The sequence below is a fragment of the Rhinatrema bivittatum genome, chromosome 5 (genome assembly GCF_901001135.1).
Source record: "Rhinatrema bivittatum chromosome 5, aRhiBiv1.1, whole genome shotgun sequence".
NCBI lineage: Eukaryota > Metazoa > Chordata > Amphibia > Gymnophiona > Rhinatrematidae > Rhinatrema > Rhinatrema bivittatum.
The window spans coordinates 257,112,934-257,136,900 of record NC_042619.1 but is presented as its reverse complement, the minus strand read 5'-3'; the positions used below and the strand labels follow the sequence as shown (position 1 = coordinate 257,136,900).

General features: G+C 43.9%; 1 long non-coding RNA gene across 1 annotated transcript; it reads right to left on the bottom strand.

Annotated features, from left to right (window-relative positions):
• Positions 1 to 3,596: 3,596 nt before the first annotated feature.
• LOC115091592 lies at positions 3,597 to 17,064 on the bottom strand. The gene is made up of 3 exons (XR_003856778.1): positions 16,932 to 17,064; positions 10,588 to 10,702; positions 3,597 to 5,183 (listed from the first exon to the last, which is right to left on the bottom strand). It is a non-coding gene; the product is annotated as an uncharacterized LOC115091592 (long non-coding RNA).
• Between the last annotated feature and the right edge of the window lie 6,903 nt (positions 17,065 to 23,967).

The following is a 23,967-nucleotide window of genomic DNA, read 5'->3' as shown; positions in this document are numbered from 1 at the left end:
CTGAGCCTGCTTCAGGGCCTAGCTCCTGCTCCTGCAGTCTTCCTCTCAGCAGGGCCGCTGTACAAGGTCCTGCCCCTTTTTCCTAAGGGGCGAGGCCGCGTCTCTTCTCTCTTCTTAAAGGGACAGCATGGGACTGGTGCACCTCTGATGTCATCAAGGGAGTTTCCTCTTCAGCCCTATCAAAAGGGTCTGGCTTCACTTCCACCTGGCCTTCGCAAGGAGCCAGTCCTCTTTAGGACTTTTCTTCATTTCCAGCTTCTTGTTGGCACTCTGTTTTTCATGGACCAATACTAGAAGGCTCTGGAATAAAAGTTTTTAAATAAATAAATAAGGGAAAGCTACGATTTACTGCATGAAAAATCGAGAAAACCTTTGACTTTGATGAAAGTGCACATGGAGTGCTGCATCCAATTTTCAGGTACCTCTGCTTTCATTTAATGCTGTGGATTTTTGTGTTTATTTTGCTGATATTGGTTTAAGTATATGGGAAATATTTATGTAAGTATATGCATGTTTGCCACTTAGGTATTGTTTTTGAAGGGCATTTAATCAAATTAATAAAACAATCAAATCAAATCCAAAACTGGCTGGCCTTATGACTGGTGAGGGCAGCAGGGAATAACTGAACAGTACACACTATACTTAACCAGACAGCAGAGCAATGAGTCTGGGTATTGCATGTGGGAACTGAAAAGAAAATCAAATGGCAGCATTACCAACCAGTATAAATTCTTCCATCTCTCTTGTTACAGGTGCCTACTTTAATTTTCAGGGCTTGCCCAAAATCAATAGGAGGAGAACTGGACCTCAACCCATATCCCCCACCTGTAGATTAGGACAATTTTGTCAGATGGTTACTTGTCTGCAGTCTACTTTTATGTGCAGGTTTTACCACTTTTTACACTGGAAATAAATGATGCAGCAATGTCCCTCCTATAGCTGGTACCCTGTACTGCTAGGTGTTTAGTTAACACAGTTTCACCTTTAACCAAAGTCATTGTTGCTGAGTTTGTAGTTGTGTTCCAAGGGTTTGAACCCTTCAAACCCATTTCTTCAGACATACAAGCACCAGGTGAACACAGCACCCTCAATTGGGCATAACTTGGTTCTTGATTCTATGTTTCTATGGTTACAAATAGCCTAGAAATCACACAAAGTTCAGAAAATGATCTTCCAAGGAAAAAGCATTGATTGAAAGTGGAAAACATTAAATTCCTCATTAGAAAAAGGAAAAGGCAAAACTGTTTAGTAACGGTTTTTATTTTATTTCAAGAGACAGCTCACATCTAAAAAAATATATAATGATTATTACTTTAATATCAACTTGTGCAATATTGTGTAAGATCCCTTTACCATGCTAAAAATAATTTCCTAACCCAGGGTTGGTCAAATCCAACTCCTAAAGCAAGGAGGAGTAATGTCACAATCATGTACACCTTTTATCTGGACACAGGGTTAGATTTTCAGACCTAAGCGCATGTTATAAAATCGGGGGTCGGCCGCGCAATTTTGGAGCAGCCTGGGAGGGAACTCCCCAATCCCGTAAACTAACCTCCCTGCCCCTTCCCCTAACCTACCTGCCCCTAGCCCGGACCACCCCACTCCGCCCCCTCCCCTTTTCTGAAGCCCCGGGACTTACTCGCGTCCCAGGGCTTTACGCGCATGGCCGGGCCTTTTTAAAATAGGCCCGGCATGCGTAGGCCTTTTAAAATCCGGGCCATAAGGTTTATCAGGAGGTGAATGCAAGAGGTTCTATACTGAGAAGAGAGAAGAGCTCAAGAAGGCAAAAAAAAGAAGAGCATGGTTGAAAAGGTTGGAGATTCTAAAATTTGTTTATAGATGATGCTGACTCATCCTCTCACAGGACCAGTGAATAATCTCCCTGTGGGGACATTTGTTCCGGAAGATTCTGTTGTAATACTCCTATGGGATGGGCAGGATGATAAAATGGTGGCAGGAGGATGCCCTAAATAATGACAGAGAGAAAAGCTCCTGGATAGTATTTTGTTGGAGAATTTGAGAGAGATGCCATTTTTCTATTCAGCTAGTACCTGCTTTTCAGATTTCAAATTCAAAATCTAGTGTACGGCTTGCCCCCTAAAACAGAGGAGGAGGGCAGAAGGAATAAATGTGTTGATTATAGTGCTTGGTTTGGACTGGATGTAAATAAATTCTTTGCTGCATTTATTCACTACAACCTCTACCTCATGTCCACTGGAGCAACCAACACTTGTATGGAGCTTACAGTTTGTGGTGCTTCCCCACCAGAAGGCTCTTGAAGACCATTTCACCCCTTATGGAAAGGAACCCTTAAACTTACGTTATAATCTTCCCGCTGTACAAAGTCTACATCTGTATTACGCTTGCATGATTTACTAGACTTTTTCAGTAGTTCAGATTTCTAGGTGCCATCTTGGTTTTGGAAAAAGTTTAATTCTTGTGAGGCTGTGGCACTTTGTTGTGGGCCCATATAAAAGAGTTTTCCAAACAGCACGAAGAAGAAGGGACCCGTGCGGTCTCCAAAGCTCATGTACGGAAATCCTCGGATGATTCTTAGGCTGGTCCAACAGGAAAAAAAAAACCCCCCAATTCCGTCCCCCCCCCCCAAAAAAAAAACAATTCAAGACCAAGTTACATACACCCACAACAGGGCTTCTCAACTTCAATCTTCCAGGACCAGCAGACAGGTTTGGCAAAGTAGCCCTTTCCTTAGATCATTTTATTCAGCCACATTTGATGAATACTCATTATAGGTTTCGTGAGAACTAGAACCATTTGCAGCCCTTATTAACCCCCCCCCCCAACCCCGACAGTGCAAACACCCCCTGCCTTCTTTCACAAGATCCGATAAGCGTATGGGACAGCAGGAGGCTTCCCTCTCATTTTTTTGTCACCTGGCCCTTACTACCCCAGCCTGATACCCTCATGAGGAGATGATGCTTTATTTTTTTTTCTTTTGCATGGGTAGCTTGGGGGTTGGGAGCAAAGGGAAGGTTCTTGTTGAAGGTGTAAAACAACCAATCAAGTGTGAACACACGCTGCCAGGTGAACAAGCATGCTTGAGCTTAGGTTGCTGCTGCAAACCAGTTTGACCTTCAGCCCCCCTCTCTTCCTTCTCCAGAGATTATTGTACCACCCAGGCTTGCACAGCAAGAAAAGCAAAGCCATGCATAATCAGCTTCAATTTCCATATTTCAATAAAGTCAACAGGATCTTGGGATGCAACTTAAATTCTTTTTTACATTCGCTTTTTCAAAATGTGCCAAGTAAGGTTGGTTTTTTTGTTGTTTGTTTAAATTCCACCTCTAAATCTGCTTAAATATTTTCATGTCCTTATTGTTAATTTTCTGGTAGCATTCTTCTCTCCTGCTTCATGTCAGCTGTTTCCTTATGGCCTTAATCTTTCCATAACAAAAATTATACACAGGGAAAAAAAAAATGACTTTAGGACAGTGAGGAAAGAATCCACAGTCACCGGGGCGGGGGCAGAACTGCATGTATTATGAGTTTGAAATTGCTTCTGTGTCAATCTTTGTTTTCTGTCAGGTCACAGGCATTCTGCCGAGGGCAATGAGTTTCAAGACCCATTCTTTTGCAGTTTTTAGTGATACAGTGTTTTGAAAGATATTGCACATACAATTCCTGAAGAGAAAATTCATTGCTTTGGATAAAACATGACTTCTGAGGCCATTAGTTGAGCTAATGTACTGAAAAAAAAGTGTTTCAGGTTTGCAGGAAGAGTTTCTGTGTCTCCAGGGCTTGTCTTCCTGAGCAGAGGTAGACTAGACAAGGACAGAAGTCAATATTCGCAGACATTAGTTTGAGTCTAGGCAACCTCCAGAATCCCATGTTAAGGCAGCCTCGCAAGTGACTTCATGACATCAGCGGAACTAAGACAGATTGCCATGGCATAGCTGTAGGACACCTGTGGATCCCTGCAGCATATACTGCATAAGACCCCAGGGCTGTATATTGTATACTATTCAGAAACATTCTTACAAAGGAAGAGACAAGGTCAGAGTTTGGTCAAAGAGGAAATCTGCTTTCTAAATGTGCAGAATTGATGACTCCGGGGTATGTATGACATACATGGGCCTTTCTTCAGAAGAATGTGTACACACACACACACACAATTTTGCGTTGCCAATGCTTTTCTCGCTTCAGCATGCCAGCTGTCAGAACTTTACTCCTATTTTCCAAATGATGACAAACATGAATCTTGCAAATGAAATTGTGTGAATTTAGGGACATTTCTGAAAACGATATCTGCAAGCTGTTTTATCTTTGTTTTGTTATTACATTTTTGTGTATTCTTTTTTTTTTTTAATGCCCTGATGCTGTTTGTTTTTTGGATTGTATTTTGGTTGAATGTTGTGTATTCATCCGTTGCCCTGGTTGGAGGGATGATTTTATTAATGGAAATAAATAACACTTGAAAAACTTTGGAAAGGGAGATTTAAATGGGGCAAATAGGATTGTTTCATTTCCCACTGAACTGTATCCAAGTAAATGAAAGTTTAGAAAAGAATGTGCTTGGCTGATATTTTGGGTGAGGTGTTGAGCGCAACTGTGAAATGTATTTCCTCCAAAGAAGAGAATCTGGCATCTTGATCTGCTCATGAGTAATGTTTTGGTGTATTTAAGATTCTTCTCATCAAGGCTTAATTTGTAGGCAAAAAGGAAGTAGAGCAGGGAAGGGATTGAGGCCAGGGAAGTGTGTGACCTGTGTGAGGGGCCAGGGCTGGGGTTGGATGTGAACACACTCTTACTTTATTTATATGATTTATATTCTGCCTATCAGGCACTTCCAAGTGGATTACATTAAGGTACTGTAACGTCCTCCTTATCCCAGTGATCCTCCATCCTCAGCTCTCACCACTGCTCATCACTCAAGCTGTTCTTTACCCATTAGTGCAGTGGGGCCAGGAAACTGAGAGACCCATCAATGACAGAGACGGTGGGACAGACAGGCATTCACCCTATGTGTATTCGCACACAGCCATTTTCTGTCACAGCTGGGAAGTCATGCAAAAATCAAGGCCATGGGACGGAAAGCAGCTCCAAGTCACTCTGCTATGCTTCTTCTAGGGGTTGTGCCGCCACCAGCTCTGCTGTCTTTTCCATGGGTTCTGGGGAAAAGGCGGTAGAACACTGTTCTGGGACATTTCACCAGAAATCAAGCCCTGGATAACAGACAGAAAAATGGGGTTTAATGAGCACAAAGCTGAAATTTGTGAGCAGTAGTACCAGTCTCAAGGCTAGGATTAAAAGTTTGACAATGGGCACCAATCCTGACAATTTTCAAACTTGTGCTAATTCAGTCCCTGTACTTTAGAGTGTCTGCTTCAGGATCACCTCTTCCCTTCCTGTTCCTTGCAGGAGGGTGGGGAGAAACAACAGGGGTGGAGAAACATGACAGCAGAAAAAGACCTTTATGGCCTATGCAGTCTGCCCATCCACACCAACTACTCAGCTTCATGATCCCTACCACACCTTCAGGAGATCCTGTGTTTATCCCATGCTTTATTGAATTTAGATACTTATCCTTGTCTCTATCTCTACAAGCAGGTTGTTCCATGGTACCACTAAACTCTCTTCTAAAGAAATATTTCTTTAGATTACTTTTGAGTCCATTCCCTTTCATCTTTATCCCATGACCACTTGTTCCAAAGCCTCCTTTCCTTTGAAAGAGTCCTGCCTTCTTTGCAGAGAAAGCTTGGAGGTATTTAGATGTCTCTATAGTATCTCTCCTGTTCTGCCTTTCCTCTAAGGTACATATGTTGTGATGAAGTACAACCAGCTCGGGGGCAGGAGAACCTGGGCTGGATTAAGGCTGGGAGAACCAAGACCCGAGTTAGGCAGCAGGGAGCGCCTGAGGGCCGCCGAAGAACCACAACTCCCAGGTTCACAGAGGCACAGCTGAGCCAATGGGCAATAGGAGACGCTGATCAGGCAGCTAAGCTGAGCTCCGGTGAATCGGACACACCCGAACCAGGGGTGGTAGAGGAGGAAGGTGTGCCAGAGTGGTTCGTGTGGCCTGAAAAGCAGAGCTCCTCAGGGAATGAGGAGGAGATGGACATTGATTCCTCAGTGGAGGAACTCTCGGACTCCAGCATGGAAACGGGGTGAGTGATACTGCTGAAGGAGGGGGAATTTAATGTGGTTTGGGGAATGTTTTTACTTTAGTTTGGCTACACTGTGCTTTTCTGTTTATTGGAGTGGGAAGGCCGCAACCTGCTGCACAACCGAGGGGAGTTGGGGCGGGTTGTGCAACTCCCAGGCAGGGCGGTTTGTTGGCTGGAGAAGCCAGACGGTGTGTGTCCCTGTGCAAGGGGGAGTTTTGTGGCCCTTCTGCGGTTGGCAGTGGGAGCTGTAGAAAAGTAAAAGATTGATACATTTTGATCACGAACTGTTTTTGTGTTTATTCATTGGGAGCTTGGCTGGGACTGGCTGCCAGGCAGTTCCCTAGCACAAGGGCAGGCTCTGCAGAGGCCTGGAGGCCCACAGCAGGGTCTGGAGAAGAGAAGGGCAGATGAGCCCAGCAGCGGAGATCCCTGTAAAAGGGAAAGACTGGGGACAGTGCGGCGCTGGAATACCCTCCTGTGAGTGACGTCAGAGGTGACCCACGACAATGGTTAGATTTTTAAGTCTGTCTCCATATGCTTTAGAATGAAGACCACTGACCATTTTAGTAGCCTCCCGCTGGATTAACTTTAACTGGTTTATATCCTTTTGAAGGTGCAGTCTCCAGAACTGTATACAGCATTCCCAATGAGGTCTCACCAGGGACTTACAGTATATAGAGGCATTGTCAACTCTTATTCTGCTGCCCATTCCACTCCCTATGCAGCCAAGAATCTTTCTGGCTTTTGCCATCAACTTATCCACCTGTTCTGCTACTTTAAGATCATGACATATGAACACCCCCAGATCCTGCTCTTCTTTCATGCTTGGAATAATTTCACCCTCTATACTTACTTCTCATGTGGGTTTTTGCAGCCAAGGAGGTTCACTTTATTTTTTTTTCATTTTAGTCTTTATTATGTTTTAATTATTTAACTGATATATGACATTTGATGACACCAAAATTAGAAAAAAAAAACCAAAAATTCATATCAAGTCCACAATAAGGAGGAGAACAAAGAAATAATAGAGCATTTCAAATAATAACAATATCTACCCTATCCCCATACTGAGATCCCACCCAGTTTGAACTAAAGGAGATCAAACAGATTTATTAACTAGGAAAGTCTCCAAATGTGTTGGCTCAAAAAATATATATATTTAAGAATAACTGTTTGCGCACACCATATGCTTATCTAACCCAGTATTTTATAATCTGCACATATCATATATGCACAGGTTCTAAAATACATGTAAATCTACCCTGCTACATTCACACGCATGTAAAAGATACACTCAAAATGATATTCAAGTTAGCCAACCTGATCTTGCCCCTGTCATGTGACTGGGGCAAGGTCTGGGGATCAGACCTAAGCCATGAGTAGGGGCCTAGCTCTGACTGGAAGAATTGGAAGCAGTCCCGTGATGGCATCTGGGGTGCCCCCTAGTACTCAGCTTGGTCAACACCATTTTTCAAAATAAAAGATACACCCCTCCCCTTTCACCAATTGGAAACATCGCATGATAGATATGGTGACAATGGAATATCATGCAGTGTTTTCACAGCTCGCTAAGCTATAATGCTTTCTGTCAAATTTGGAACTCCTTCATTGAACAACTGAAGACTTCTGGAAGATGCTACATCTCTGCAAAAATAAATATTAGGTTCTATGAGTGTAAGTTGATTGTACTATTAATCTAAATCTAATTCGATAGAACTACATGATGCTCTCTTTTTTTCAATGTGTTGGGGTATAATATAAGTCACTGTGAACCTGGAACATGTAGTAGGCCAGACTAAAAAGTAGCAAATCACCTGGATTGGATGGTACGCAACCCAGGATTCCGAAGGAACTCAAAAATTAAATTTCAGATCTTTTAGTTAAAACTTGTAATCTATCATTAAAATCTTCCATTGTTCCTGAAGACTGGAGGATGGCCAATGAAACCCCAATATTTAAAAAGGGCTCCAGGGGCGATCCGGGAAACTATATACCAGTGAGCCTGACTTCAGTGCCAGGAAAATTAGTGGAAACTATTCTAAAGATCAAAATCATAGAGCATATAGAAAGACATGGTTTATAATGGAACACAGTCAACATGGATTTATCCAAGGGAAGTCTTTCCTCACAAATCTGCTTCATTTTTTTGAAGGGGTTAATAAACATGTAGATAAAGGTGAACCGGTAGATGTAGTGTATTTGGATTTTCAGAAGGCGTTTGACAAAGTCCCTCATGAGAGGCTTCTACGAAAACTAAAAAGTCATGGGATAGGAGGCGATGTCCTTTCGTGGATTACAAACTGGTTAAAAGACAGGAAACAGAGAGTAGGATTAAATGGGCAATTTTCTCAGTGGAAAAGGGTAAACAGTGGAGTGCCACAGGGATCTGTACTTGGACCGGTGCTTTTCAATATATATATAAATGATCTGGAAAGGAATACGACGAGTGAGGTTATCAAATTTGCGGATGATACAAAATTATTCAGAGTAGTTAAATCACAAGCAGACTGTGATACATTACAGGAGGACCTTGCAAGACTGGAAGATTGGGCATCCAAATGGTAGATGAAATTTAATGTGGACAAGTGCAAGGTGTTGCATATAGGGAAAAATAACCCTTGCTGTAGTTACACGATGTTAGGTTACATATTAGGAGCTACCACCCAGGAAAAAGATCTAGGCATCATAGTGGATAATACTTTAAAATCGTCAGCTCAGTGTGCTGCAGCAGTCAAAAAAGCAAATAGAATGTTAAGAATTATTAGGAAGGGAATGGTTAATAGAACAGAAAATGTCATAATGGCTCTGTATCGCTCCATGGCGAGACCGCACCTTGAATACTGTGTACAATTCTGGTCACCGCATCTCAAAAAAGATATAGTTGCGATGGAGAAGGTACAGAGAAGGGCAACCAAAATGATAAAGGGGATGGAACAGCTCCCCTATGAGGAAAGGCTGAAGAGGATAGGGCTGTTCAGCTTGGAGAAGAGACGGCTGAGGGGCGATATGATAGAGGTCTTTCAGATCATGAAAGGTCTTGAACGAGTAGATGTGACTCGGTTATTTACACTTTCGAATAATAGAAGGACTAGGGGCATTCTTTTTCACTCAAAGCACAATAAAGCTCTGGAATTTGTTGCCAGAGGATGTGATTAGTGCAGTTAGTGTAGCTGGGTTCAAAAAAGGTTTGGATAAGTTCTTGGAGGAGAAGTCCATTAATGGCTATTAATCAATTTTACATAGGGAATAGCCACTGCTATTAATTGCATCAGTAGCATGTGTTCTTCTTAGTGTTTGGGTAATTGCCAGGTTCTTATGGCCTGGTTTTGGCCTCTGTTGGAAACAGGATGCTGTGCTTGATGGACCCTTGGTCTGACCCAGCATGGCAATTTCTTATGTTCTTATGATGTGATAGAAGTCTTTTAAAATCATGAGAGGTTTAGAATTGGTAAATATGAATCGGTTATTTACTCTTTCAGATAATAGAAGATCTAGGTGGTACTCCATGAAGTTAGCAAGTAGCACATTTAAAACTAATCGGAGAAAATGTTTTCACTCAATGCACAATTAAGCTCTGGAATTTGTTGCCAGAGGATGTGGTTAGTGCAGTTAGTGTAGCTGAGTTTAAAAAAGGTTTGGATAAGTTCCTGAAGGAGAAGTCCATTAACTGCTATTAATCAAGTAATAGCCACTACTATTATTGGCATGATTTCATTTCATTTATGAAGATTTATTAATTGCTTAACACAAAAAGATCTAAATGATTTACAATAAAATAACAATGTTTGGGTACTTGCCAGATACTTGTAGCCTGGATTTGCCACTGTTGGAAACAGGATGCTTGGCTTGTTGGACCCTTGGTCTGACCCAGTAAGGCAATTTCTTATGTTCTTATGGCTCTACTTGTATTGTATTTGTATGTGCTGCTGTGAATTTTGCCAATAGGCCATAATATGCCCTTTTAGTTTTGCCCACTGCTCTTCTACTACTCCTTTCCCGTCCAGCTAATGACTCCTTGAAATACTCCCCTATATCAAAACAGTGTTCCTGAACTGTAGGACCTTTGCCGTTGAACTCTTTGCCACCTGCACTCTGATACTCTGTTGTCTGCTCTGACTGTTCCTGGCTCACCTCTTCGTCCTCTCTTCCCTGAGAATTGCCTGGAGGGAAGGGCAGGGACAGAAAAGAAAAAAACCACTCCTGCTACTTTGCCTCTTAAGACTGAAAAGAAATGGCAGAATTAATTTCCCGACCTTTCGCCCAGAAATTAAGTCCCTTTATCTTAGAAAGCCTAACTTTAGATTCTATCTTCAGTTTTTTTCAGCGTTTTGTAAATTTATTCATGAACACCAGGAGGCACCAGAAGGAAGATTTTTTTTTTTTTATTGCTTAGGTCTGCCTAGGATCTCTCTCCTAGGACAGTGCCTAGGTTTTTCCCCCCTCACTTAAACACTTGGCTTACCGGCTTCAGAATCAGTGTCTCCAATGAATGACAAGTGTCAGTCTACCAATGAAAAGCCAGATGGGAAGGGGGATCAAAAGCAGACCTAGGCTCGAAGAGGCCTTTGAAGAGCGATCTGTACCAATAGATGAAAGAAAACAAAAAGTATGAGGGGAGACAAAGAGTATTCCAAGACACGAAGGGCCAGATGTGCAGACAAAGAAAATCCTCCGGTGATGGTAATCACCTGACCTGCATCTGGCACAACTTTAAGGCAGTTTCTATGGCAGCAAGCACTTGGCTTCGCTGTGAAAGCTCTTAGGATCAGCAAGTTTTCCCCAGCCATAATTATTTGCGTCTACTCTGCTGAAAAACATACACTGTTTGTGAATATCTTTTCTAAGCTCTTGGTCCCTGTAAATCTGGACTAACTCAGACTTGGAGAGAGAAGCAGGACTATAGCTCAAGGACAATTTGATGATATTTATTCAATTCAACATTTAGTGCCAATATAAATGCAGAATAAATCCCAGCTGAACCATAGTGACTGCATAAAGTCAGGGTTTTTTTTTCCCTATTATTATTTCTGTAGGTCCTCCACATTGCATTAAATCAGTTCCCAGTAAAAAGCATTTTCTTGCTATTGTTCACTTAAATGGTTTTAACAACCTTGGAAATATTCATGAGTTCAGGTTACCTCAGTCTTCTAATCATGTTGGCTTAAAATTCACATTTAATTAACCTTCTCACCCCAGGCATAAATCAATAATGCAACTCCAAATTCTTTTCCATACTGACAAGGAGTTTCATTTGGAGAGAGACTTTGAAAATACAGACATTGGGATGCCTATAGGAAATGGTGAACTTGCTTGGAGCAGAACTAGTATGAAGACTGTGACCCGGATGCAAATCCATTCATAGAAAGAGAGAAAAATGATGGATGACAGGAACTGCAGGACCATCTGGTCTGTTTATTCCCGAGGTAATACCGGAGATCCCGCCCACCTTCAAGCTTCATTCTCACAGCCCTGCATCAAGGGATCTTCTATGCTTATCCCAGGCTTTTCTGAATTGTGTTATTTATTATTTTTATTTATTGTTTTCTATTTGATATTCCACTTTTTTTTTTCTTCAAACACAGCTCAAAGCAGATTCCATAATAAAGACAACCGCTCTTGGCTTCTACCACCTCCACTGGGAGGCTGTTCCATGCATCCACCACCCCTTTTGTAAATAAATATTTCCTGATATTGCTCCGGAGTCAACTCACTTTGAGCTGCATATCATGACTCCTTATTGTATGGAAGGTCATCCCTGGAAACATGGCTAGTGCAGAGGACACTGTTTCCTCAATAGTAACTATCACTGGGGGGGGCATGGGGAGAGAAAGATGGACTGTTTTCAGGTAGTACCCCAGGAACTGATGCACGCCTACAGTTCAAAATAGCAAATCTCCACTGAGTGCAAGCTGTGGGGCAAGCAATAGCAATGCAGCTTTTTCTACTAAGTCATCTATCCCGGAAGAAATTTGGAGGATGGATTAAACAGTGTATGAAAAGGTAAAGTCAGTATAACACATTTGCGAAATATATATTTTAATGATGCATAATAAAGATGAAGGTCATCCCTTACTAAAATTTAACGAGTTAGATCACAGAAGCTAAGTAGGGTCAGCCCTAGATAATACAAGGGGGGGGGGAGGGTGCACAAGGGAAAACTGCGTGGGCTAAAGAAGGCGCTGGCAAAGCTCAGCAGTTTTCTGCCATGGAAAGGGCACAGGCACAGTCATGGTGCCACGATAACCTGACCTTTGATGACTAAAAATAGGCAGCAAGAGGATAGGAAAAACCCGCCACAAGAACTGCTTCATTTGGTGGTGGTTGATAGCCTTTGCACTATCACCAGCCTATTTTGTTTAATTATTTATTTACTTTTTTTTTTAATATACCGACATTCGATCTGAGATATCACATTCATGACACACCTACTGCTAACAGCATGGATGGATACCGCATTCATGTATTCATGTTCTGGATTTGGATCACAATAGCATGGTATTGGTCTACTTTGGCATTAAAAGAATAATATAATAACAAAAGTAGATACTGCATGCACTAAATTCTGGAACACTATTGCTTTACTACAACTGTGATGCTGTTATGGATTTGGTATCCTATACTGTTTGTAGGCTTAGTATAGGGCAGGGATGGACATAAATATCAGCTTAGCATTAGTAGTGAGGTTAAGGCTTCTCAGCCTCTTTTCAGCTTTGTGCCAGCATGCAGAAACACTTCTGGATGGCATCATGAAGGCTGTTACTTTCCCACAGAAGAAAATAAATTATGCCCAGCAACAACGTTGCTATTTCAAGGGCCATGGAGATCTAACAACCAGCTGCAAACAGACACTACCTCCAGTGCATGAAGCTTACATGACTAAAGGGGTTATTTTCTAAAGCTAGCGCACGCGAAAGCTAGATCGGGCAGGGAGTCGGGGAGGAGTAGCCACCGGAAGGGGAGGAGTCAGGGCGGCACTGAGGCGGACGCTACGAAGACAGCGCGGACGACGAAAAGGTAAGGAGCCTTTTCGCTTCCAATTTTGCGTCCAATAGCACCACCTTTTACAATGGCGTTCTTGGGTGCGAAAGCCAGCAGCGATCGCACCGCGGAGGTGCGATCGCTGCCGGCTGTCGCAGGCCCACCCCCCGCATCGCTCCCCACTGCACCGCGTAATTCATAGAGCTGTGCGTCGTTAGAAAATCCCGGCCTAACTCAAGGACGAGATGGTTCTCCCATACGTCTCTCCCTCACTGCCTATACAAACATTCTCTATCTCCCCCGCCCCCCTTCCTGCAAGAGATGCCCAGCCAAGTGATGAATCAACAGGTCTCTACTGATATTTGCAACAATAATCGGAAAGGGAGAAATCTTCAGGTATGGAATTGCATCCATCTATGTGCAAGGACTATAAAGAAACTAGCAAAGGCAAGAATTCCTCATCATGAGCACATCCGCATCTACAAGAGAAACAGCATGGGACCTGAAGAATGGTATTTCTGTTTCCTTCACTTCTGGCCACAGTGGGGAACCGGTTGATTGGGTGTGAAAGAAATCCTGTTCATCTGATTAGTCAGGAAGAGAAAGATGCTCTGTGTGGAACTGCACACTGTAAATTCGAATTTTGTGCTTTGTGTACACACCAGGGCTGGGCCAGGAACTTGCCTTGGTGGCCAAATTCTGAAGGGGCCCAAGAAGTGGGACACCTGCCTCTGTCCGACTTCCAGGACATAATCTCCAGGCTCTGGTCCTCTGCCTATGGGCACCATGATCTTAAATTTGGCCCTGTTACCAGGGTTAGAACGTGACAATGCTACAGATTTAGCATTTAGTTTTAGTCTTTTGACCTGGCACTTTCCTCCTGCTCCTTTAAGTTTACAGCATAATCAGAACCAGGGCTGGGATTTGGTGCCATGAGCCTTCATGCAAAATGTTTTCCCCTTTTCTTTAAGGCATGCATTGGGGGGGGGGGGGGGGAGAGAGAGAGAGAGCAAGCCATAATGACCTTTTTTTTTTTTACTTTTTTTACTCTTCGGGACCTCTGACTTAATATCGCCATGATATTAAGTCGGAGGGTGCACAGAAAAGCAGTTTTTACTGCTTTTCTGTGCACTTTCCCGGTGGCGGAAGAAATTAGAGCCGACCTTTGGGTAGGTGCTAATTTCTGAAAGTAAAATGTGCAGCTTGGCTGCACATTTTACTTTCTGTATCCCGCGCGCATACCTAATAGCGCCATCAACATGCATTTGCATGTTGATGGCGCTATTAGGTGCCGCGGGTTGGACGTGCGTTTTCTTCCCCTTACTGAATAAGGGGTAAGGGAAAATGCGCGTCCAATAGCAGGCTAAGCGCACTGTACTGTATCGGCCTGTATGGGAGGCCCACCTAGTAACTCGAGGTGAGGATTAGGTGTTAGTGTAGGGATTAGGGGACACTTTGCCATTCAATATGAGACTTACAAAAAGAACAGTGCTCTCTTTTGAACATTTGATGACCCTCGGAGTGAGGAAACTCACCCAAAGATGAGATTTGTGCAGTGTTCTCTCAACCTGGCTTGATGTTACCCAGATAACTTAGTTCTTCACATAGGTATTAGCGCAAATTGTGATAAACTCCCTATTACCATAAAACACGCCCCTTTTCCCATTTTAGGGTCTATGGCCTAGATTTACCGCATTTCGATAAATCCAGGCCATAGACCCTAAGGCCGCTCACTAGGTGCTGCCACTGCGCCATACCTATTACTTCCTCTCCTCCAGATAGATTTGGTGTTTAGTATTGTGATACAGTAGCATAGCAAACTATGGATTAAATATAGCATACTACAGCTACTATACCGTGGTAACCCTAGGCCTGGCCAGAGTTTTGGAATCTATACATTCAGCATACTCTAAAGATGGAGATGGAACTTCTAGGGCTGGATTTTTCAAAAGGAATTCCATGTATTATACCTGGTTTTATGCACACAAATGGGCTTTTGAAAACTGCCCAGGGAGTTGTGTGTGTATAGAGGCACATGCAAAAGCGATACTTTTACGTGCGCTGGAAAGCGATGTTCTGGAGTGGAGTTCGGGGGGGGGGGGGGGGGGGGGGGGGGCATAGGGCAACCATCCACAGACATATAGTCGAGAGCATGCGCTTAATTTTGCACACACACACACACACACACACATCTAGTCGGCCAGGGCTCCACACGCACTGATTTTCAGAGCAGAGTTACGCACGTTAAGTCTGCTTTGAAAATTCAGGCTAACATCTGCCTGTGCCTTTCTCCATGCAGACATTAACCCGATGCGAGCTGTGGTAAAATCGCTCTCTAAATGCTGGTAGGGCATTACTCAAAGCCGTGCAATGGGATGATTAGCATTGCTGTACAGGCAGCATGCCTGCAGTACTGTAACAATGTTCCCGTAATTTGGTTTCATTTTGATTGAAAAACGAGTACCTCCACATCCATCAACACAGATTTAATGATACAATAAGGTCAACAATTTGCCCCCCCCTTTTTTTTTTTGTTTCTTTAATTGAGGGACTCAGAGAGGGATTTTTGTATATAAAGCAAGTAATCACACACTAAATGCTGCTGGGGGTTAGACTTATGTTACCATAGTTACAATTCTCCCTCCTAAGTCATAATAATCAAGGTTATATTATTATATCACATATTCTAGTACAATGAGATCTAACCACCAGGGAGCAGATGGTATCTTTATTTGCTGTGCTTTGTACACCATTAATATAATGTGGGTATGTAGAATTAGTGCTGTAATTGTGTTATGGATCCTAGGATTTTTAAAAGAAATATTCCTGGTAAAATTTAGTATTCATAAAAAAAAAAAAAAAATTCCAGGTTTGACAGCACTGAAAACTGCATTGATCCTTTATCTATGGAGCAGAATCCCAACACACTGACTGCCCTGCCTTGGCTGCGCTCAGGATGGACTCGCTTCTGAGGGTATCAGAGAGGCAAAAGGGTAATTCAGCTGTCAGCCCTGTCCTCTCTGAACACATTGAAAACAAGGCTACCAAGCAGGGCTGTAGCCCGGCAATTTGGCACCTACGGCCAAGTATAAAATGCACTATCATCCCGTACACAACGCTCTACTAAGGGGCTTCCCAAGCCTGACCTGGGGACCCCACAGCCAGTCGGGTTTTCAGGATATCCACAATGAACATGCACGAGATACATTTGTATATCATAGAGACTTAGCATAAGCAAATGTATCTCGTGCATGTTCATTGTGGATATCCTGAAAACCCGACTGGCTGAGGGGTCCCCAGGATAGGTTTGGCAAGACCTCCACTACTACATCGTGAGCTGAGACCTCAGTGAAATGTTTTGGGTGGGTGAGGGGGTATTTAAAACCTATTATTATTTATAAGTAACCTGTGGCCCTATTACCAAAAATGTGGCCCTTAACCTCTACCCACCTAATTAGTAATCTATACATTGTTAAGCAGTAGCAGTTGAAAAGAGAGTGTGCGCCTTTAAGTCAAGATGATGGCATGCCTTTTTTGCTTCTATTGAATTATGTGATTTTTTTTTTATTATATTAATTAGGTTCTAGATCTCATTAACAGCAAAGCAAACCCCCTCCACTATTAGGCACATTGTGATGTAGTACAAAACCCTGTCAAAAAGAACCTCTGGAGCACCCTGCAGTACCATAACATCACTGACACCCAGGACTTGCACAACAACCTTACTGCAGCGGCCTGTGGCTCCTGTTATCTAAAGCCCTTTGCACAGCAGGCTCCTCTCCCCACAGACCTGGCTGACCCACTCACTAAGCACTTTTCACTGCTTACCTTCTCACTAGGTTTTCCTATTTGCCACTTATTTTGTCAGCCGTATGTTTCTCCTTCACAGCTGCTTAGTTTTGTAACCTAATTTTTTTTCTTTTTACTAGGAACTGTGACCCCAGTCGCTTCGCTGGCCACTCCTGCCAGTGGGCTCTCTGCTCCATGTTCATGCCGAAGTGTAAAATGCAAGCAATAGTTGGGTGGAGCAAGTGACCTTAATGATAGGAAGGGTGGGGAGAGAGGTAGAGAATTCTAAACCCCGCCCATCTTTTATATTCTCTTTGACCAAATGTGCATGAATGCTAAGGGAACTCCCAAAAGAGAGAAGGTGATAATTGTTATGACAGGATGGAGGAAGGGGGGAGGGGGGTCGGTGTCTGTGTGTGTGTGTAAGAGGGGGAGGCATTTAGTGGGAAGGCATGGGGACGGGTGTAGATCAGAAGGCTTGCGGGGGGTGTGTGTGAGGGTGAAAGGGGCATGAATATATATGTGGCAGTGGATGGAGTGTATGTATGCGGTGGGAGTGGTGGTGTAGGTAGCATGTGTTGTGGGATTGCTGTGTGTGTGTGTGGGGGGGGGGGTGTGTGAATGGTGAGGGTTGGGGTGTACATTGTTTTCCCTTGCATTTTCCATATTTTCTTCTTATCCATCCCCCTCCCCACCATTGTGGGGATGGTGTGTATGTGCTGTGGGGTTGTGGGGTTGTGGGAGTGAATGGGAGATGCTTGAATGGTATTGGAAGGTGAGTGGTGTGTGTGTGTGTGTGTTGGAGGGGGGAATCTCACCTCCCATTTTTCCCCCTACTTTCCCTCCCTCATACCTACCTCATTCCTCCCCTGTGTAGATAAGTGTATACTCTTTCCCCCTCTCCCTCATTGCATTCTCCACTTTGTACCTCTCCTCCTCCCCCCATGTATGTATGTATGTATGTATGTATGTGTGTGGGGGGGGGGGGAGGGGGGATGTGTGTTTTGGGGGGGAGTACACTTTATCCCTTGCACTCTCCACATTCTTCTCCTGCTCTCATGTAAATGTGTTGGAGTGTGTGTGTTTGTGTTATGGTGCTGGTGTGGGGGTGATTTGGAAGGGTGTGCATGATAATGGGCAGTAAGCTGTGTGTGTGTGTGTCTGTGTGTGTGTGTGTGTGCACGCACTGTCCCCCTCAGAATCTTCACTTTGATCCCCCATCCCACCCCCTGTGTGTGGACTGTGGCGGGGGGGGGGGGGGGGGAATGTGTTACAATATTGGTGTAAGTGATCTGGCATTGGTGAGTCTGTGTGGTGGCATCAGGGATGACAGAGCATGTGGTGGGGTGTGTCAGGAAGTGACCAGAGGTGTGTGTGTGTGTGTGTGTGTGTGTGTGTATAGAGGGCTTAGGAAGTTACTGGAGTGGGGAGGAGATTTTGGTAAGTGACTGGAGTGAGGGTATGTATGGGGAGAGGTTTTGGGGGAGTAATTGGGGATGGGGCATGTGTGAAAGGGATGTCAAGGAATGAAAGGGGATGTGTATGTGTGTGTGAACATAGGGGTGTCACAGTGACTGGATATGTGGTGGGTGTTGGAGGGTGTCTGGGGGTGGATGTATGTTTATTTATTGAAAAATGTATACCCTGGCTATAGTCCTAGGTAGGTAGCAATAATACATGCAAAGTAGTAGAGATAATATAGCAGTACATCAAATGAAAAAACAAAATAACTATACAATGGACATTAAAAATATAAGAAAGAAAGAAAACAAATAATAAAAAGCAAAAACACACAGTCTAAATTAAAATACACCCTGCACACTTACCTACATTTGGGAATGACTAAGTGTGTGTGTGTGTGGGGGGGGGGGTAGTGTTGGGGAGTGACTGGGGGTGTTTGTGAGGGATGCCATGGAAAGACTGGGTTCTATATATGTGTGAAAGGGATGTGTCAGGGAGTGACTGGGGTGAGGGTGATGGTGTGGGGGGCAGTGTCTGGGTGATGAGCGTGTTGGGAAAGCGACTGGTGGAGGGTGGCAGGTGTTGTGGCAGGGGAGTGATAGAGGGATGGAAAAGTGTCAGAAGTGACCCGAGATGGGGCATGTGTGTATTTTTTTTATTATTTTACCCCAAGAACTTTGATAGTTATTAATGCAGCTAGCTTACAGTTAAACACTCACAGTCAACAGAGTCAATACAACAAAATCATAATTATAACATAAAAACTACATAAGACAAATTAAATCAAGAAATGGCCTGAGCATAAGGGGTGTCAGGGAGTGACTGGGGGGTCGGAGAGTATCTTTGGTAAGGAATGACTGTGGTTGGGATGTGTGTGTGTGTGTGAGGTGTTAGGATGTTATTGGAATGGAGGGGAGTGACTCTCCTCTCTCTCTCTTCTTCTCCCCCTCCTGTGTGTGTGGGTGGGGGTGGGTGGTTTGTATGTGTTGTGAGACTGGAATGGTGGTATGTGTGCTAGGGAGGGGTGTGTGACAGAACTGGGATGTAGGGAGGGTGTGGGGTGGGGAGGTGAAGATGAAGGTGGCTCAGTGTATAAGGGGAGGTAGGGAGGGAGTGTTTGGGAGAGGAGGTCTGGCGGGAGAGCTGTGTCAGGGGCAGTGGAGCAGTTTTTTGATTGGATAGGGCCAACCTAGTTCTGCCCCCCTCCAGCTCCTCCCCCAACTCTGCCCAAGCTCCACTCATGACAGTTTTAGATTTTTATTTATTTTATTTTATTTAAGGTTTTTATATACCGAGAAACGTTGGGAACATTTTCTCGGTTTACAGAAAAAATATAATGCAGCAACACGCTTTACATTGAATATGGAACACAGAATGATCAATCTAGGGGGTATCCAAAAACCAGAAGAGAAACGTTGAAGATGTCTACTTGGTTTACAGAAAAACGTAATGCAGTAACAGGCTTTACAATGAACAAGGAGCACAGGGTGATAATAATTCTATAGGGTATCCAAAAACAAGAAGAGGAGTTATAAATAGAACGCATAGCAGGAAATTGTATAATAGTTCTAAAAAAATATTTAGATAGGGAAGCAATGCTCTGGGGATGAATAACAGAGCAATGTGTGAGGCGAAGGGGAAGGTGTAGTTGAAATTGAGGACGTTAAGTGGGAAGTGAAAAGAGGGGCAAAGGCTAAAGGGTAGGGTATGTAAGGCTAAAGGGGTATGGTGTGAAAGGGGGGGGGGGAGGAGGAAATTGTTGTTTACGTGAAGGCTTGTTTGAAAAGCCAGGTCTTGAGGTTCTGTTTAAATTTCTTGGGGCATAGAAGACTGGGGGGCATGTTGTTCCAAAGTGTGGGACCTGCTATGGAGAGAGCACGGTCTGAGGTGGACTTAAGTTTTGAGAGCTTGTAATAGGGTGTGTGCAAGGTTGGCAGATGTTGGTTTCTGGTGGGTCTGCTAGAGGTACGAAATTGGAGGCGTTCATTGAACCAGTGCATATTTTTGAAGTGTAGAGATTTATGGATGACAGTGAGGGACATGTATACAATCCGGGAAGTGATTGGCAGCCAGTGTAGGTGTTTGAGTACAGGGGTGATATGGTCATTTCGGTGGGCATTAGTGAGGATCCAGGCGGCCACATTTTGAAGCATCTGAAGGGGTTGGATAGCGTGTTTGGGGAGGCCTAGTAAGATGGCATTGGAATAGTCAAGTTTGGACAGAATGGTGGCTTGGAGAATAGTGCGGAAGTCGTTGAGATGTAGTAGGGGTTTGAGTTTTTTTAGAATACGAAGTTTGAAGAAACCGTCTTTTAGAGTAGCATTGATGAACTTTTTAAAATTAAATTGATTGTCTAGGGTGACGCCGAGGCTACAGACATGGGGGGCGAAGGTGATGGGAGATGGTGGTGTGTTGGGTAAGGATAGGTTGAAGTTGATATTGAAGGGTGAGATGACTAAGAGCTCAGTTTTAGCGGTGTTGAGGGCAAGGTAGTTGTCAGAAAGGAGGGAGCTGATTGAGGCGAGGGCCGAATCCCAGGTTGTCATGGCACTGGACAGTGTGTCAGAGATGGGTATGAGGATCTGTACATCATCCGCGTATACGATGTGCGGAAGCCCAAGATCTGATAAAATGTGGCAAAGGGGAGGAGGTATATATTGAATAGAGTGGAGGAAAGTGAGGAGCCTTGAGGGACGCCTTGTGTCAGGTTATATGGTTTTGATTCACAGTTCCCAATTTTTACCCTGTATTGTCTATTGTCGAGGAATGATTGAAACCAGTGGAGAGGGGTGCCAGAGATGCCGATTTCTTGGAGGCGTTTTAATAAAATGTTGTGGTTAACAGTATCAAATGCGGAAGAAATATCCAATAAGGCAAGGATATATGATTGGCCCTTGTCTAGGGCTTTTAATATGTAGTCTGAAAGTGAGATGAGGAGTGTTTCAGTGCAATGGTGTCTGCGGAACCCGTATTGGGAGGGGATGAGGATGTGGTTTTCATCTAGGTATTCCGTAAGTTGACGATTGATTATTTTCTCTAAGATTTTAGAAATAAAGGGGAGGTTGGAGATGGGGTGAAAGTTGGAGGGATCATCAGGGTTAAGGGAGGGGTTTTTAGAATGGGTTTTATGATGGCTTGTTTGAGTTGGTTAGGGACAGTTCCCGAGTGATATGGATCTATTGATGTTGGAGATTGGTTTGGAGATGATGTTAGGGATAGTGAGTAGGGTTTTAGTGGGAATGGTATCTGAGGGATGCACAGCGGGTTTGATTTTCTTCAGGATGGATTCTATTTCCATCGTTGTGTTCTCGAAGGAATTAAGTGTGGCCAAAGCGTTGGAAAGTTGGGTAAAGGAGGGTAAGATAGTGGCGACATTTGTGTTATTGGTTGCTTGGATTTTAGGTGGAAAGGATGGAGCAGTGAAGCGTGACATGATTTTAAGTATCTTATTGTGGAAAAATAGGGCAAGGTTTTCACAGTTGACTTTGTCAACTGTGCTGGGGTGGAAGACAGGGGAGCTTTCGTTAAGTTGGACACAAATTCGAAAATGGCTCGCGCATTAAATTGGAGTTGATGGATTCTTTGGGAGAAAAAGTCTCTCTTGGTTTTGTCTATGGCCTCTCGGTAGGTGTGGAGGTAGGCTCTGAATTTTGCTAGCTGGGCTGGTGTGGAATCTTTACGCCAGCTTTTTTCTAATTTATGTAGATTATGCTTCATGTTTTTTAGCTCCTTATTTGCTGGGTTGATTACTCGAGTTTGGGTAGGGCATACTTTGTTGGCAACTGTGCTGGTTAGGTGTGACCAGGAAGCGATAGCAGATTCAGCATTGGTCAGGTCGAGTTTGGTAAGTTCCTCAGTGAGGGCTGCAATTAGGTCGTCGGTTTTGCAGGGTCTCGGGAAGTGAATGTTTTTTTAGATTGTGTAGGGTTGTGAGTATTTTTTATGGTGCCAGTGGTTTTGATGCAGAAGTGGTCGGACCAGGGGATAGGATTGCATGTAGGAGGATCTGATAGGATCAGGGCGTTGGTGAAGATGAGGTCGAGGGTGTGGCCTGCCTTGTGAGTGGGGTCAATAATTATCTGCTTGAAGCCAAGGGCATTCATTGATCCTAGAAGGGCATCACATGAGGAAGATAAGGGTTTTGTGTCCATATGGAGATTGAAATCCCTAAGTATGACTGCAGGTGAATTTATGTCAATGTTTTTGGTAACATATTCAATACATATTCAATTACAGTTAAGTCATTCTGTCTTACATACATTCTTCACATTAGTCAAAGTATAATTATTCATTCCCAGACATATTAAATGCTTGATGCCTCAAAACCAAACATAGTGCTAAAGGAGGAAACAAACAGAGAAATAGAAAAGACAGCATTACTAATAGAAATATCAGTACTAAGTAACTATTTGTGATCACGGACTACCCACCCCAACACACACACGTGCCCTCTAACAATGGGGCAGAACAAGGTATTTCCCCCTGCATTTCATCACTGAAAAATATTCTGACGTCATCTACGTAACAGAAACGCAAATCTCCCCCACTGCCAAGCACATTGTGAAATAATACAAAACCCTGGAAATAGAAAGCACATATGATGCTGTCCCACCTGCCACCACAGAAACTTTACCTTCCGTTACTGGTGGAAATCCTTTTTGGGAGAGCCATTGGCCCCCTTCTTTCTGACGCCTATGGTGCGTGTGTAGTAAGAGAGGGGGTGTGGGGGAAGAGTGAGGGGTTTTAGTGTGTGCAGGGGATAGTGGAGGGATGTGGTGAGTGAGTGTTGGGGAAAATGGGAGAAGTGACAATTATAGGGGAGTGGGAGAGTGGGGGTGTGTGTGAATGTGGGGATGCTGTTATGGTTATTGATGTTTGGGTGGATCCTTGGACACTGTGGCAGCTGACCAGCAGTCCTGTGAGGGACCACAGTGTCAGGCTAGACTCTGGACACACAAACACAGATTTGAATCTTTTATTAAACAGTCTTGGAACCACCAGAGGTGGCAGTAGTGAGTAGTGGATGTTGAGCCCGGCTGGGCAGGTCTCTCACAGAAAGCTGGAACAGCAAATCCTCTGCTAGGCTGTGCTGTAGTGGAAAGAGACTGAGAGTTATGAGTACATGATAAGAAGCATTCACAGTCCCAGGTAGAATTAGGAGAAGCTCCGAGTCTGGGAGAGCAGAGAGACTCAGTTGTAATGTACTCACGTTGCAGTAACAGAGATTCCACCAGACGGAATCTCTGTTCTGGTATCGGAACAGAGGGCAGGCCCTCGAGGAGAGAGTACCTGGTTCCAGTGATGCAGTACTGTGGAATAGATGGTAGTTGTACTCACAGATGGAAACTGTTAGTGAAGTCTTCCAAGTAGAAAGGTTTGAAGATGCAGGCAGCGACTCAGGGAACATGGGCCCTCGAGGAGCGAGTACCAGTTTCCTGATAGCACCTGAAAGAAGCAGAAGAGGCCCCCCGAGGAGCGGGTACCCCGTTAGCAACCCCGAAGGGTGCAAGAGTTCCAGATAGCGCTGGAGTGGCAGAGCAGCTTCGATATGGAGAGCAAATCCCATCCGTAAGGATACCGTTGCTTACTCGATGAGCTAGCAAATATTGTAGGC